The sequence below is a fragment of the Neofelis nebulosa genome, chromosome 4, assembly GCF_028018385.1.
Source record: "Neofelis nebulosa isolate mNeoNeb1 chromosome 4, mNeoNeb1.pri, whole genome shotgun sequence".
In the NCBI taxonomy this organism is placed as follows: Eukaryota; Metazoa; Chordata; class Mammalia; order Carnivora; family Felidae; genus Neofelis; species Neofelis nebulosa.
Genome location: NC_080785.1, coordinates 54,419,449 through 54,432,641, shown reverse-complemented (window position 1 = coordinate 54,432,641; position 13,193 = coordinate 54,419,449). Strand labels below are relative to the sequence as shown.

The following is a 13,193-nucleotide window of genomic DNA, read 5'->3' as shown; positions in this document are numbered from 1 at the left end:
TATCAAAAATGAATGGGAAGAGGGTGGCAGTCCAGGGCTAGTATGGTGGCAGCTGCCTGTTTTGCTCTACTACCCTAGCAAAATTGCTATCCTCAAGGCTACTTCACATTCCAAGATGGCTACCATAGCCATCCTGCCCACATTCCAGGAAAGAAGTTAAGCAGGCAAAAGAACGTCCTCCTTTCTTTTAAGGGAGACTTCCTTCCCTGTGCCCCTTTTAACTTACACGTATAGCTCACTGGCCAGAATTTTAAGATTGATGGACACACAGCATTATGGGACACTAAGCAAGATCATCTTTAGCAGGGTGACACAGAGTTCACTAGTTAATTTAGTTTACCCTATTCTCAGAACTCTGATATCTGCTTCCAAATGATGAAAGGGCAAGTGTTCTACTTTTGTATATATTCAAATTTTTCCCTTTCACCAAAGTATCTCAAAACACTATAAAAGAGTTGACTAAACAAATCATGATTTAATATATAGTCCAATTAAAAAACAAGAAATAAGTGGCAAAAAATGCATATATATTTAGCTTATGGCTAAAGCGTGTGATGACAAAGTGCTGACAATAACTGAGACAACTCAGTATGACTGGTTGCTGATCAGGGGTTATGACAACTATCAAAGCAATAGGCATGAGCCAAAAGATACATTACTCTGCCCCTATTGATAACACAAGCAAAGTAATGTTGCTAAGATTATGTACAAGCAATTAGTTCAAATTAATATTAAATTAAAAAGTATTTTATTCAGTCTTCCTCTTGCAGTTTCTACTCTGAAAAAGCAACCAGGTCTATTGGCAGAGGCTCTTGAACACTTAAGAACACAAAATACCCATAAACACTTTTTCCTTGCCAAACCAAATAAATCCAATTGAACTAAAGAATCAGCCAGCTGCTTGCCATTGACCGTACTGTGGGGGGGGGGGGTGAAAATAGACAAATAGTTATTACTTTCTACATTGAGCCATCCAAATTTCTTTCTACCTTGTTTGTCTTGCCTGAGGGAAGAGTCAAAGTTTTAAGGTTCTGGCATTCGGCATTGCAAATTGATCCTTGGGGATAGGCAAATTAGGGGTATTTGGGATTTCACTAAATCCAAGCAGACAAGTCACCCATATTAGTTTGTTAGGGTTGCTGTAACCAAGTACCATAGACTGTGGCCTAAACAACAGAAATCTATTTTCTCACATTTCTGGAGACTAAAAGTCCAAAATCAAGGAGTCAGCAGGGTTGGCTTCTACTGAGAGGAAAGGATCTGTTCCAGGCCTTTCTTCTTGGCTTGTATCTTCTCCCTATGTCTTCATATCATCTTCTGTCAGTAGAAGTCATGTCCCAACTTCCTCTTATAAGGACATCAGTCATATTGGATTAGGGCCCACCTTAATTATCTCATTTTAACTTAATTAACTCTGCAAAGACCCTATCTCAAATTATGGTTATATTCTAAGGTCCTGAGTATTAGGATTTCAACATATAAAAAGGGGGACAGAAGACACGATTCAGCCCATTAACACTTTCAAAGCTGCAATAAAGTAGGGCTGTAGAAAGTAATCTGACTCTCTTTTCTTGTACTAGAGGTTTTTAAATATCACCCATTTATTAATAAACTATTGAATGTCTGTATGTCCTAGATGCTAAGTTTACAAAGCTGAATACGACATAGCCCCTGACCTGAGGGATTCTCAGTCCACTGTAGGAGACAAGTAAATGTGGAAGCGAGTGTCCTTTAATCCCTTTTGAAACAAAGCAAGGCAAATCAGGGTATAGGCAAATAAAATAAGATAATAATAACAAATGCTATGAGGAAAATGGGGAGGAATATAAAAGAAAGCCCAATGTAAATATTGTCTTGGAATCATTTTGTTACCATTTGGTCCTTTTTCCCCTCTCTTTCCCCAAAATTACAGCGTACAGAAATACACTTTCCGAGGCACAGCTCTACTTTAATTTCTTTAAAGCTTTTTGCATTCTAAGTGGCAGTTTTATCTGCTCTAGTGTTGAGGACAAAGGAAGAGAGAAATGTTAAGGGAGCCAAATTCCAGTTGACTTGTGGGTTGGGTTGATGTTTTAGAGTGAGTCACTGCCCTTTCGTATATTGGAATGAAACTCTCAACCGTTAATAAAGTCTGAGGGGGGCCTGGGTGGCTCAGTCAGTTAAGCATCCCACTGTGGATTTCAGCTTAGGTCATGATCTCGCAGTTCAGGAGTTCGAGACCCGCCTGGGGCTCTGAGCTGACAGTATGGAGCCTGCATGGGATTCTCTCTCTCCCTCTCTCTATGCCCCTCTGTGCTCTCTCTCTCTCAAAATAAATAAATAATCATTTAAAATAAATAAAGTCCACCAATAGAGGCTCCAATGTTCAATTAAAAAATGATGGGGGCAAAGGGAAGGTGCAATGAGAAAATGCAAGTAAACATAGTTAATGATGGCAACGTGTACTAGCAGAGCCATAATAATAAAAGCAACAGATCTTGACTGTACTACAAAATTCTACTCGGTTCTTCTCAATCAGAAACTTGGTGGATCTTATTAAAATAGTTGTTTATCTTTGTTTAAAACTTATAGAAAGCAAAGCAGCAATAAATAGTTCAGTATGATCATGCTGATGCATATTAACTGGGGTAAGAGTCAATTTGTTTTAGCAGAGACTGAATTAAAAAATTTTTTAAATAAAGTTTTCAAGGGGCACCTGGGTGGCTCTGTTGGTTAAGCTTCAGACTTTGGCTCAGGACATGATCTCGCAGTTTGCAAATTCAAGCTCCACATTGGGTTCCCTGCTCTCAGCACAGAGCCCACTATGGATCCTCTTGTGCCCCTCTCTCTCTGACCCTCCCCTGCTTGTGTGCATGCTCTCTCTCTGTCTCTCACTCTCTCTCAAAAATAAACATTACATTTTTTCTTTAAATAAAGTTTTCAATAATATTAACTTTTATATGAGTATAACAAAATATAACTTAGATGTTGCTTTGCAGCTGAATATGAAACTAAAAGTAGTACAACAAAAATTTCTATCTTGATTCCTCCCCCAAGTACTTCAAAGTCCTGTAAGAATGTTTAAAATCCCTAAAGTAGTTTAAGCATTTCTTTTTCAATTATGCATTGTTTCTGAAAAAAGGGTTTATAACAGAAAACAGAACATCTGTTTGGACCCTTTTGCCAATAACCAATTCCTGACTGATGGAATCCGAGTGCCATAAATCACATAATATTACTGTAAACTCTGGAGCTTTATAATCTGTTGACATGAAAAGTATCTGCCCTGATTACATCAGCAACAAGCTCAACACCATTTCCACGAAGAGGCTGGCCTTCCTGAGTATAACATACACCTGTATAACATATTTGAAGTTCTCATAGTGAAAAGAATTAAGTTTTACTCTTACTTTTCTTGACATCACCTTTCTTAGCCTGTCTTTCCTTTCCCCTCAACCTATCATTATCATGGATTTAAAAAAAAAAAAAAAAAAAAAAGCATATCAGCTCCCCCAAAAAAGGGCTTGTTAAAAATTAAATGTTGGATCGCCTGGGTGGCTCAGTCGACTAAGCGTCTGACTTCAGCTCAGGTCATGATCTTGTGGTTTGTGAGTTCGAGCCCTGCGTTGGGCTCTGTGCTGACAGCTCAGAGCCTGGAGCCTGCTTCGAATTCTGTGGTTCCCTCTCTCTCTCCACCCCTCCCCTGCTCACACTTTGTCTCTCTCTCTCTCTCTCAAAAATAAATAAACATTAAAAAAATTATTTTAATTAAATGTTATATATATATGGCAGAGAAGTGTGTTGAAAGGAATCCTTTTATAAAATATTTTAAGGGGCGCCTGGGTGGCTCAGTCGGTCGAGCGTCCAACTTCAGCTCAGGTCATGATCTCACTCTCCATGAGTTCGAGCCCCGAGTCGGGCTCTGTGCTGACAGCTCAGAGCCTGGAGCCCGCTTCAGATTCTATGTCTCCCCCTCTCTCTGCCCCTCCCCTGCTCATGCTCTGTCTCTCTCTGTCTCAAAAATAAATAAAAACATTAAAAAAATTTGTTTAATATTTTAAATACAAAATATAGCTAATACAAATTAGAGCAAACATAGCTAAAATTTCTCTTCCACTCCTTTCTATTAGGAGACTATCATACCTTATAGTCCTTTTACACCCTTCCCCTCTAGTGTTTTGACACAATTCAACAAATAGAAAAAGCAACATGGCACAATAAAAAGAGTCCAAAAACTCATGCCCAATTTCCAGCAAATTACTTAAACTCTCTAAGTCTCAATTTCCTCCAACGTGAAAAGTAGTGATTACATCTATATCACAGGAATGTTTTAGGGATTAAAAATAATACACTAGCACACCATAGATGTTCAATAACAATAGCTCTAATTGTCACTAACAAAATATTTATCAATTGGACAATTGAGAATGCATCTCAGAAGCTTACAGTTTCTGAAAAGAAGGGAGAGGGGTGATGGAAGGAAGGCTTCATTAGATTCTTATGCTCTCTAGCTACTTCCGTACTTACTTATTCTTCACCAATTAACTTTCTGATTTAGTAGCCTCATCTACTGCTACTGCCTCCAGTTATTTCCCCACCAATTTATTCCTTAACCCCCTTTACAGTATGTATTTGGTTCTCATCGTATACTTTCCATCAACTCAGAAATGACAATCTACTGATTTTTTTCTCAATATTCTTTCCCTTTAACCTTGCCACACGCATATTCCTTTCTGAAACTCTAAGAAGACTTCACTGACCTCAATATTCTGGTTCTATCACCCATATAACCATTCTGATTTTCTGTACTTCTTGAATAGTCCATTCCATATGCACATTTCTACTTCCTTTCTTAGTTTGACACTTCTCCCCTCCCCTCCTGATTCCTAAAACACTTCCACCTTCCTCTCTATTCTCTCATCAGGACCCACTTGAAGGTTCATAATTTCCCAAAATAGTCTCCCCTGCTTTTCCACTACAAAAGTGCGCACTGCCTGGGGGGCTATGTTGCCACTCCATCCACCACAGTAATATCTATGGATTAACAAGTCAGCAGGAACCTTGAACTTTAAGTTGAAAAGGGAATGTATATATCTGGCAAGTATAAAGAGGTCAGACTGGCAACTTTCTATGCCCCCATGGGCAGAAGCAGGGGAGTACAGTATGTGTATGTTGCTTAGAACTAATCCCCTAATTAAATTAGTTAAATGTTCTTTACATTCAAAAGGGAAAAAACAAACAAATAAAACCAGGCAAGCTCCAAAAGATTAAAATAGAGTTCGTAATTGCTTGCCCAATTTAGGCAGTTTTAAGGCTTACATTATTCTTTTAAATTTCCAAGCCTAAACATCATTCTATAAAAGAATAAATGCAAATCTTCCAATAGCTGATGCCTCAAATAACTTTCATAGTACAGTTTAAGAACTCATATACAATGTTTTCATTAAGTCAAGTACAAATAACTGAATGAATCCTTAAGCATTTACATGAGAAAGCAACTAATGTTCATCAGCTAATCAAAGACTCTTTGTTCAGGAAAACACACACCAAACAAATATCACTTAACATTTACTACTAAAAGTCTACTCTGATGCAAGCTTCAACAATGACAAATGTTTAAACTACAGTGGAAAAGTACTATTTTCCAAAACTCCTTGATCTTTTATCTGTGTTGCACTTAACATTCTTTACAAGGTACAAACAGGATTCAGGAATGCAAATTGATCTTGACCCTGCATTAAATTAAAATGTAAATTATATAAAGTACATTATACATTTATTGTATTTCAATTCTGGGATCTTCTACCATAACCACACTTGGATGTATTTATTAAAATAGCAGGAGATATGATATTACATAGAGTGACCAGTAATAATTATGATAGGGTTACCAAAAACTGAGACTAATTGGGCAGAAAGGAAAACAATAAGACACTCAAATAAAGTGATTAAATTAACTTCTCAATAATAGAGAATAAGGGAAAAGTCTGATTAAGAAAAAATTAGGGTACTGATAAAAACACATGATCTATGGCATCAGATAGGAATTCAACTTAAACTCTCTACCACTAACTAGTTGTTGATCTTGAACAAGTATTTTAAACCTCATTGAGTCTCAGTTAATCTGTAGAGTAAGGACAATACTACTTATGTCTCAAAATTGTGCATGTACATAAACTGTATTTAATCCAAAAGGCCTAGACATTTTTATAGCTAAACTATTTCTGACCTTAAGGAAGAGATGAATTGCCAGGGGATATAAAAGAAAAATGGAAGGTTTCTCTTTCTTTTTTATTTTGCGAAGCTAGTAATATATAAGGTAATATAAGAAGAATACTAAAGATCAATCTTACATAGCAATCAAATCTAGCACTACTTTAAAGAGGTATGCTATTACCAAGTTGCCTTTACCAGCAATTGTTTGGTGAAATCTACTAGGAAGTCCTCTAATATAATTCATCAGCCAGTAGGTAAAAGAAGAAAAACTATATGATCATCTCAGTGGACATTACAAGGGTATGTGATCAAATTTAATATCTTTTCCAATTAAATCTCAATTCCAAAAAGGAATTAAGGAAGATTATTTCCTTAACATGCTAAAAACAAAAGTTGCCAGAAAGAATACACAGCTGTGAAACCCTAAAGGCATTCTCACTCAAATGAGAAGTGAGCCAAAGATGCTCACTATTCACTAATATAATTTAACATCACTCCAGACATTTAATGTCAAAAATGAAATAAGGATTAGATATTGGCAAGAAGGCAAAATTACCATCATTTACAAATGCTATAACTGCTGTATCACAAAATCCAATAAAAACTATAAGAAATTAAGAATTTTAGGGGCACCTGGGTGTTCATTCAGTTGGTTAAGCATCCACTCTTGATTTCTGCTCAGGTCATGAGATCAAGGTCATGAGATCAAGACCTGCATTGGGCGCCACACTGACAGCATGGAGCCTACTTGTGATTCTCTCTCTACCTCTCTCACTGACAACACAGAGCCTGCTTGGGATTCTCTCTCTCTCTCTCTCTCTCTCTCTCTCTCTTTCTGCCCCCCTCCTGTTTACATGCACAAGCACACACGCTTTCTCTTTTTCTCAAAATAAATAAACTTAAAAAAATGAAATTAAGAATTTTATAAATGGGGGTGCCTGGGTGGGTCAGTTGGTTCAGCATCTGACTCTTGATCTCAGCTCAGGTCTTGCTCTCAGGGTCATGAGTTCAAGCCCTTATTTGGGGGTTTAAAAAAAAAAAAAGAATTTCATTAAATGACCAGTTAGAAAACAGTATACCTAAATTACCAACTTTTCTATATTCCACTGAGAATATGCAATCCTCATTAAAATACAATGAGGGGCACCTGGGTGGCTCAGTCGGTTAAGCGTCTGACTTCAGCTCAAGTCATGATCTCACAGTCTGTGAGTTCAAGCCCCACGTCGGGCTCTGTGCTGACAGCTCAGAGCCTGGAGCCTGCTTCAGATTCTGAGTCTCCCTCTTTCTCTGACCCTCCCCTGTTCATGCTCTCTCTCTGTCTCAAAAATAAATAAATGTTAAAAAAAAATTTTTTTTAATAAAAAAAAAATACAATGAAAAAAATTCCATTTGCAATAGCAACATGTTTTAAAATACCAAAAATTTACTTTAAAAATAGGCAGAACCACATCAGGAAAACTATAAAACACTGAGTCATTAAAAAATGACTTGGGGGCACCTGGCTGGTTCAGTTAGTAGAACATGTGACTCTTGGTCCTGGAGTCACGAGTTCAAGCCTTACATTGGGGTAGAGTTTACTAATAAAAATAATACTAATTTTTTTTTTAAATGACTTGACGAAATGATGAAAATATTGTAAAGGTATCACAATTATCTCAAAAAAATTAATTTGAAATTCCATTGGGGCTCTTTTGAGATCTCAATAAATTGAATTAAAGGTAATCTGAAGGGGTGCCTGAGTGGCTCAGTTGGTTAAGCATCTGACTTGGGCTCAGGTCATGATCTTGCAGTCTGTGAGTTCAAGCCCCACGTCGGGATCTGTGCTGACAGCTCAGAGCCTGGAGCCTGCTTCAGATTCTGTGTCTCCCTCTCTCTCTGCCCCTCCCTCAGTCATGCTTTGTCTCTATCTCAAAAATAAATAAAACCTTAAAAAAATTTTTTAAGGTAATCTGAAAAGATTTAGAAAATTTAAAAAGAAAGAAAGAAAGAAAGAAAGAAAGAAAGAAAGAAAGAAAGAAAGAAAGAAAATAAAAGAAAGGAAAAAGAAAAGAAAAAAAGAGGAAGGGGTGGGGATATAAATATTACCTTTCTCAGGATAGGAAGTATGGGCCTTTGACAACTCCCTAATCACAACTCTTCCTGGTCTCATTTGGGAGACATAGAAATGATTTCATCCTCCAAAGTATTTAAAAGGCATATATCCAAAGGGCAAGCAAACAGAATTTCTTCTGAGCAAAAAGATGTTTTAAACAGAAGATTTTCAAACGTTAAATATTCTCTTTCCTCAGTGCAGATATGCAGCCTAACTCCAACAGGGCCAAAAAGACTCTGGCAGTACTTGGCTCTCAATAACAAGCAATAGTCAAACTGTTAGTTCCATCTGCTCCCCTCCAAAAAATGACAAAGCATTACATGGTGGTGCCAGGGGTCCCAGGCTCCATTTAGGGAGATTTCCTGAGCGGCATCCATTTTCACAATATTAATATGCTCTCTAACTTTGTTTGAATACTTCAGAAAATCAGTCTTGATACTACACGATGACAACTTGGATGCTGATAACAAAGACATGTGCTGTCTTTAACATCAGATTCTTTGTTGCTTCCAAATTGTCTTCCTTTCTTATTTGTCAAAGCTCTGAATTTCAACCACTTCCATCTCCTTGGGGACTCAATTCCAGTAAATATCTCATCTTTCCTACTTCTTACTTCTCACCTTATTTATGCATGTAAAGAAACAAACATAACATTCCTTCACCCTGTATCCCTCTTCAGTGGTTTTCAACCTTGCCTGAACATTGGAATTACCCAGGGAACTTTAAAATACCTGTCCAACTAATCTATAGTAACAGAAAGTAGATCAGTGGTTTCCTGAGGATGAGAGGGAGAAATTACAAAGGGACACAAGAAAACTTTTGTAGGTGATGGATATGTTCATTATTCGGACTGTGGTGATGATTTTACAAGTGTAAATCTATGGCAAACATTAAATTGCACACTTTAAATATGTGTGGTTTATTAAATGCCAATTAATTTCAACAAAGCTGCTGAAATAAATACTAATGCCTGGGGTACTACCTCAACCTCAAATTGGTATGGGCTTTCCCCTGGAAACCAAGATTCTTAAAAGCTCCTCAGATGGTTGGAAATGTGCAGCTAAGGATGGGAACCACTGCTCTTTAGCTATCATCCTCTCCTTTCTTCAGTTTTCTTGAAATGCCTCACTCAAGCATGTCTACTTTCTCATCACCCATTCTTTCTCAATCTTCCAAAGACTGGTTTCTGAACCACTACTCAGTTAAAACTGTACCTGTTCAAGCCACCTATGGAATCCTGATCCTTAGGTCCCTGGAATCCTCTCCTTCCTTGACACCTCTTTACAACATTCAAACTTGTTGACCCATTCCCCTCTATTTGAAATTCTCTCCATCCTTAGCATCTCTCCTGATGTTCCTCCTACCTTTCTAACTAGCACTCTTCTCTCTTTCACACTATTCTTCTTCCCATTTCTGCTTTTTAACAGACTGTTCTCTAGCCGCTGCTTTTACAACACTAAAACCTTTCCCTGAATCATTTCAATATCACCAAATCAATACGGCTTCAATTCAACTGCCGATCTGCCCTGCAATCCTGATTTTTTTTATAAGTTCCACATCCATGGATCCAAACATCTAATGACATCTTCACCCGAATGCTCCACAGCTTCCTCAGATTCAGAAAACCCAAAATAGAAATTATCATCTTCCCTCCGTCTTCCCTCACTTCCAATCACTAGAACCAAGTCAAATCCTCAGGGTCCTGAGTCTTCCTTCTTTCTTCCCAAAGGTAACAGTACCTGTCAGATTCTACTACACTCTACTAGAGTGAGGATCTAAAACAAAAATTCATTAAATGGCTTCTTACTCATCACCGCCAATCCAATCCCCATAGCCAAGGATACAATGCCCTGATCTGGAGTTCTACCACCCTCACTATTTTCATCTTCCACCATTTCCTTATCTAACCCCAGCATTCAAGTCATGTTAATGTCAATGTTATTGACTTCGGACTTGTCATTGACAATGACTTCTCTAAATTGCCATAGTTTCTCATGCCTCCTTGCCTTCTCACTTATATTCTTCTCTTGGAAAGTTAGTGACCTCCTGCACTTGGCTAAATTATATCAGATCTCCAAACTGTACTGTGTGCTCCTGATTCTACCTACATCCAAGCTGAGTTAGCCATCTCCTACTCTGCTACCTTCCTACACTAGGCATATCTCTATTCACATTTATCACATGGTATTATAATTGTTACTTATCTGTCTTGTACATCAGACAGTATTTTCCTTGATGACAAGAGTTATGCCATTCACTTCTGCCGTAGAACCTATTCAGCCTGGGGCAGTGCAAAATAAATTTATGTTTGGCATAATTTCATTATTTACAAAATGTAAATATGATACCCCCAAAATGGTACTGATATTAACATTTTTCAAAGTTTTTACAGTTTCATTATAAAATAAATATCATGCCACAGGATCCTGAATAAAACAGCTGACTATAAGACATGTTTAAACTCTGACTGTCAAAACGACACCACTCTGAGAAATGCAATCAAGAGCAGATTTCATAAAATAGAAACACAACAAAGAAAGAAAGCATAGTAGGAATAACATACTGACCCAACCAATACCTTATCTGGGTGTCTATATCCAGGTGCTGTTAATGTTGATAACTAAAAGGTTTTATAATCCCTCTATGGTAATAACTATAGTAAATCAAAAGGGGATAAAATAAGCCAATCCAGAATATTTTTAATCTAAATATGTGATGGTTTTCCCCTGAGCCACTTTATTTAAATGAATTATTTGAATAACTGACTTTAAAGCTACTATTGGCCCAGCAGATCCTTTTTTTTTTTTTTTTTTTTTCTTTCTTTCTTGCCTTTCCCTGTACTTCAAAAAAATGGTGTTTGGAACCAACATGCATCTCGTAAACCTTAAAAATGTATTAACCCAAAGAAAAGATGCTTAGAAACTGGAGGGGAGGGGTAGCCTGTGGATATTAGGAAAATGTTCTTATGGAAAACAACCCTCCCGGGTCTATCACATTGACTCAAGGTTACACCGATCCTCATGACTTTATGCAGATAAGATTTTAAAAGCCGAAAATTTCAAACTGTCAAGTGTTACATGAACCAAAGGGGTGGCATATCGGCTCCAAAAACTACTGTGTGACCCAAAGGACACACAATTTGCAAAAGGACAGCTTGGTCCTACTGCCTGTAGTGTGGTCTCTGAAATTAGTAGCTGCCTGTGGAACAAACTCCCCCTGCCTGAAGAGCGGAGCCGCTGCGGGGTGTGTGACAGCGTATTTATCAGAGACCCGATCCAGTGCAGCACGAAACCACTAGGGCAAAATTAAAATCTTTCAGGAATGCCTGAACTTGGAGGGCACAAGAGCACAACTGTGCACGCTCAAGGGCGGATACGCAGTTTTGCTGAAGCGTGCAAACTTGGGGTCTTCCAATGCAACCATATTCAGACAAAACCCCGACGATTCTCGAGCACGTTAAAAGCAGCCTCAGGAGCGGAATAACTCCTAGAAAGAAGGGAGCAAGTGCTGAAGAGGGGATCTCCAGTGTAATAACCAAGGAAGGAATCGTAGCTGCTTTCTGAATCTCACTGCCCTGCGGGGGACACCAAAGACCAGGGCGAACTCTGCTTTTAAAGATGGGGGGGGGGGGGGGGAGAGTTGACGGTGACCATTTTAGCCACTAGACTGGACGTACAGCTGTAGCCTCCCCGGAGTGGGAGAGGCCCAGGCCCGAGCATCAGCTGCGGCTGGGTGGGGGTGGGGGGCTCCCCGCAGATGGGCGGCGGGTCCCGCCCAGGCGGCTGCCCCCTGGGCACGCCCGGAGTCTGGGCTGCTCCTTGCTAGAAAAGAGAAAGACCCGAGTCCACGCGCACAAAGCTGCCGCCGCCCAGGCAGCACACGACCTGCGCCCAACTTCGGGGCGAGCAGCCGCCGGCCGCAGCCCACTCACCCGACCCCACTGCTCCGGCCCCTCGGACGCCCCTAGAGCCCAGCGCCTTCTCGCGCCCACCCGCGGCGCCTCGCGAGGGAGCCGTTACCCCCAACGAAGGCGCCGCCCCGGGGACAAAGTCCCGGTCCCCTCCCCGCCGCCGCCTCGCCCCGGCTCCTCCCTGACAAAAAAGTTATCGGTCGCCGGCTGCCCTGGGGGCCCGGCGTGGGTCGCTGGGTCGTACTCACCAGAGCGACTTCCCGAGCTCCACCTCCAGAACCTCGGCTTGTTTGACTCCCAGCGACAGCGACGGCGGCTGCTCTGCTTTCTCCGGAGTAGAAGCACCACCTGCCCCCCCTTCTTCCTAACAGAACGGGTCCCAGCGAGCCATCTTCCCCCTCTGCTCACTGACTGACAACCCAGCCCGGAGAGCCGCCACTGCCGCCAGCCACTCTGACAGGCACGGCTACCGACCCGTCCCCAGGCAGCCAACCACCACCGCCCCACTCCGGCTCGGCCTATCGCCGTGCCCCGGGGCGGAACCAGGACAACTTCTTCACCAATAAGAATCTTCCTCTGCTAGGCCTGGGGCGGAGCCATAAGGTGGGAGGGAGGGAGACTTTTAGGTAGGCGTGGTCTAATCAATGGGCGTGATCTGGGCGCCAAGGGGAAGATGATTGTACGATTTGCGGCACGGCTAGATTACAGTGATCGGCGAAGGTCTCTCAGATCGGAGCCAATAGGATTTATAGCCCTCTCAGAAGGAAATAAGCCTTTCAGAGTGATGTTAACCATGATCGCAGAAGATAAACTGATACTTTAATTTCTTGGTCAGGAGCATTTACTTCCCAGTAATTCGAGTCACAAGAATTTATTAAAATCTCATCAAATACCAGGAGGGAAAAATATGTACGTTTTTGCAAAATGGTCATAAAAATTCTTCCCATCTTAATTGCTTTTGTCCTTGGCCTGGAAAAAGTTAAACATAAATCCCCA

General features: G+C 40.2%; 1 protein-coding gene across 3 annotated transcripts in view; it reads right to left on the bottom strand.

Annotated features, from left to right (window-relative positions):
• Positions 1–12,690, bottom strand: part of HYCC1 (hyccin PI4KA lipid kinase complex subunit 1) — a 134,932-nt gene extending 122,242 nt beyond the window's left edge. The window contains exon 1 of one of the 3 annotated variants that reach the window (XM_058724843.1): positions 12,446–12,690. The gene's annotated coding sequence lies outside the window, so the exon portion shown is untranslated. Of the gene's footprint in view, positions 1–12,218; positions 12,302–12,445 lie in introns of those variants that run through there. The other 2 variants (XM_058724840.1, XM_058724841.1) reach the window with 2 other exon arrangements.
• Between the last annotated feature and the right edge of the window lie 503 nt (positions 12,691–13,193).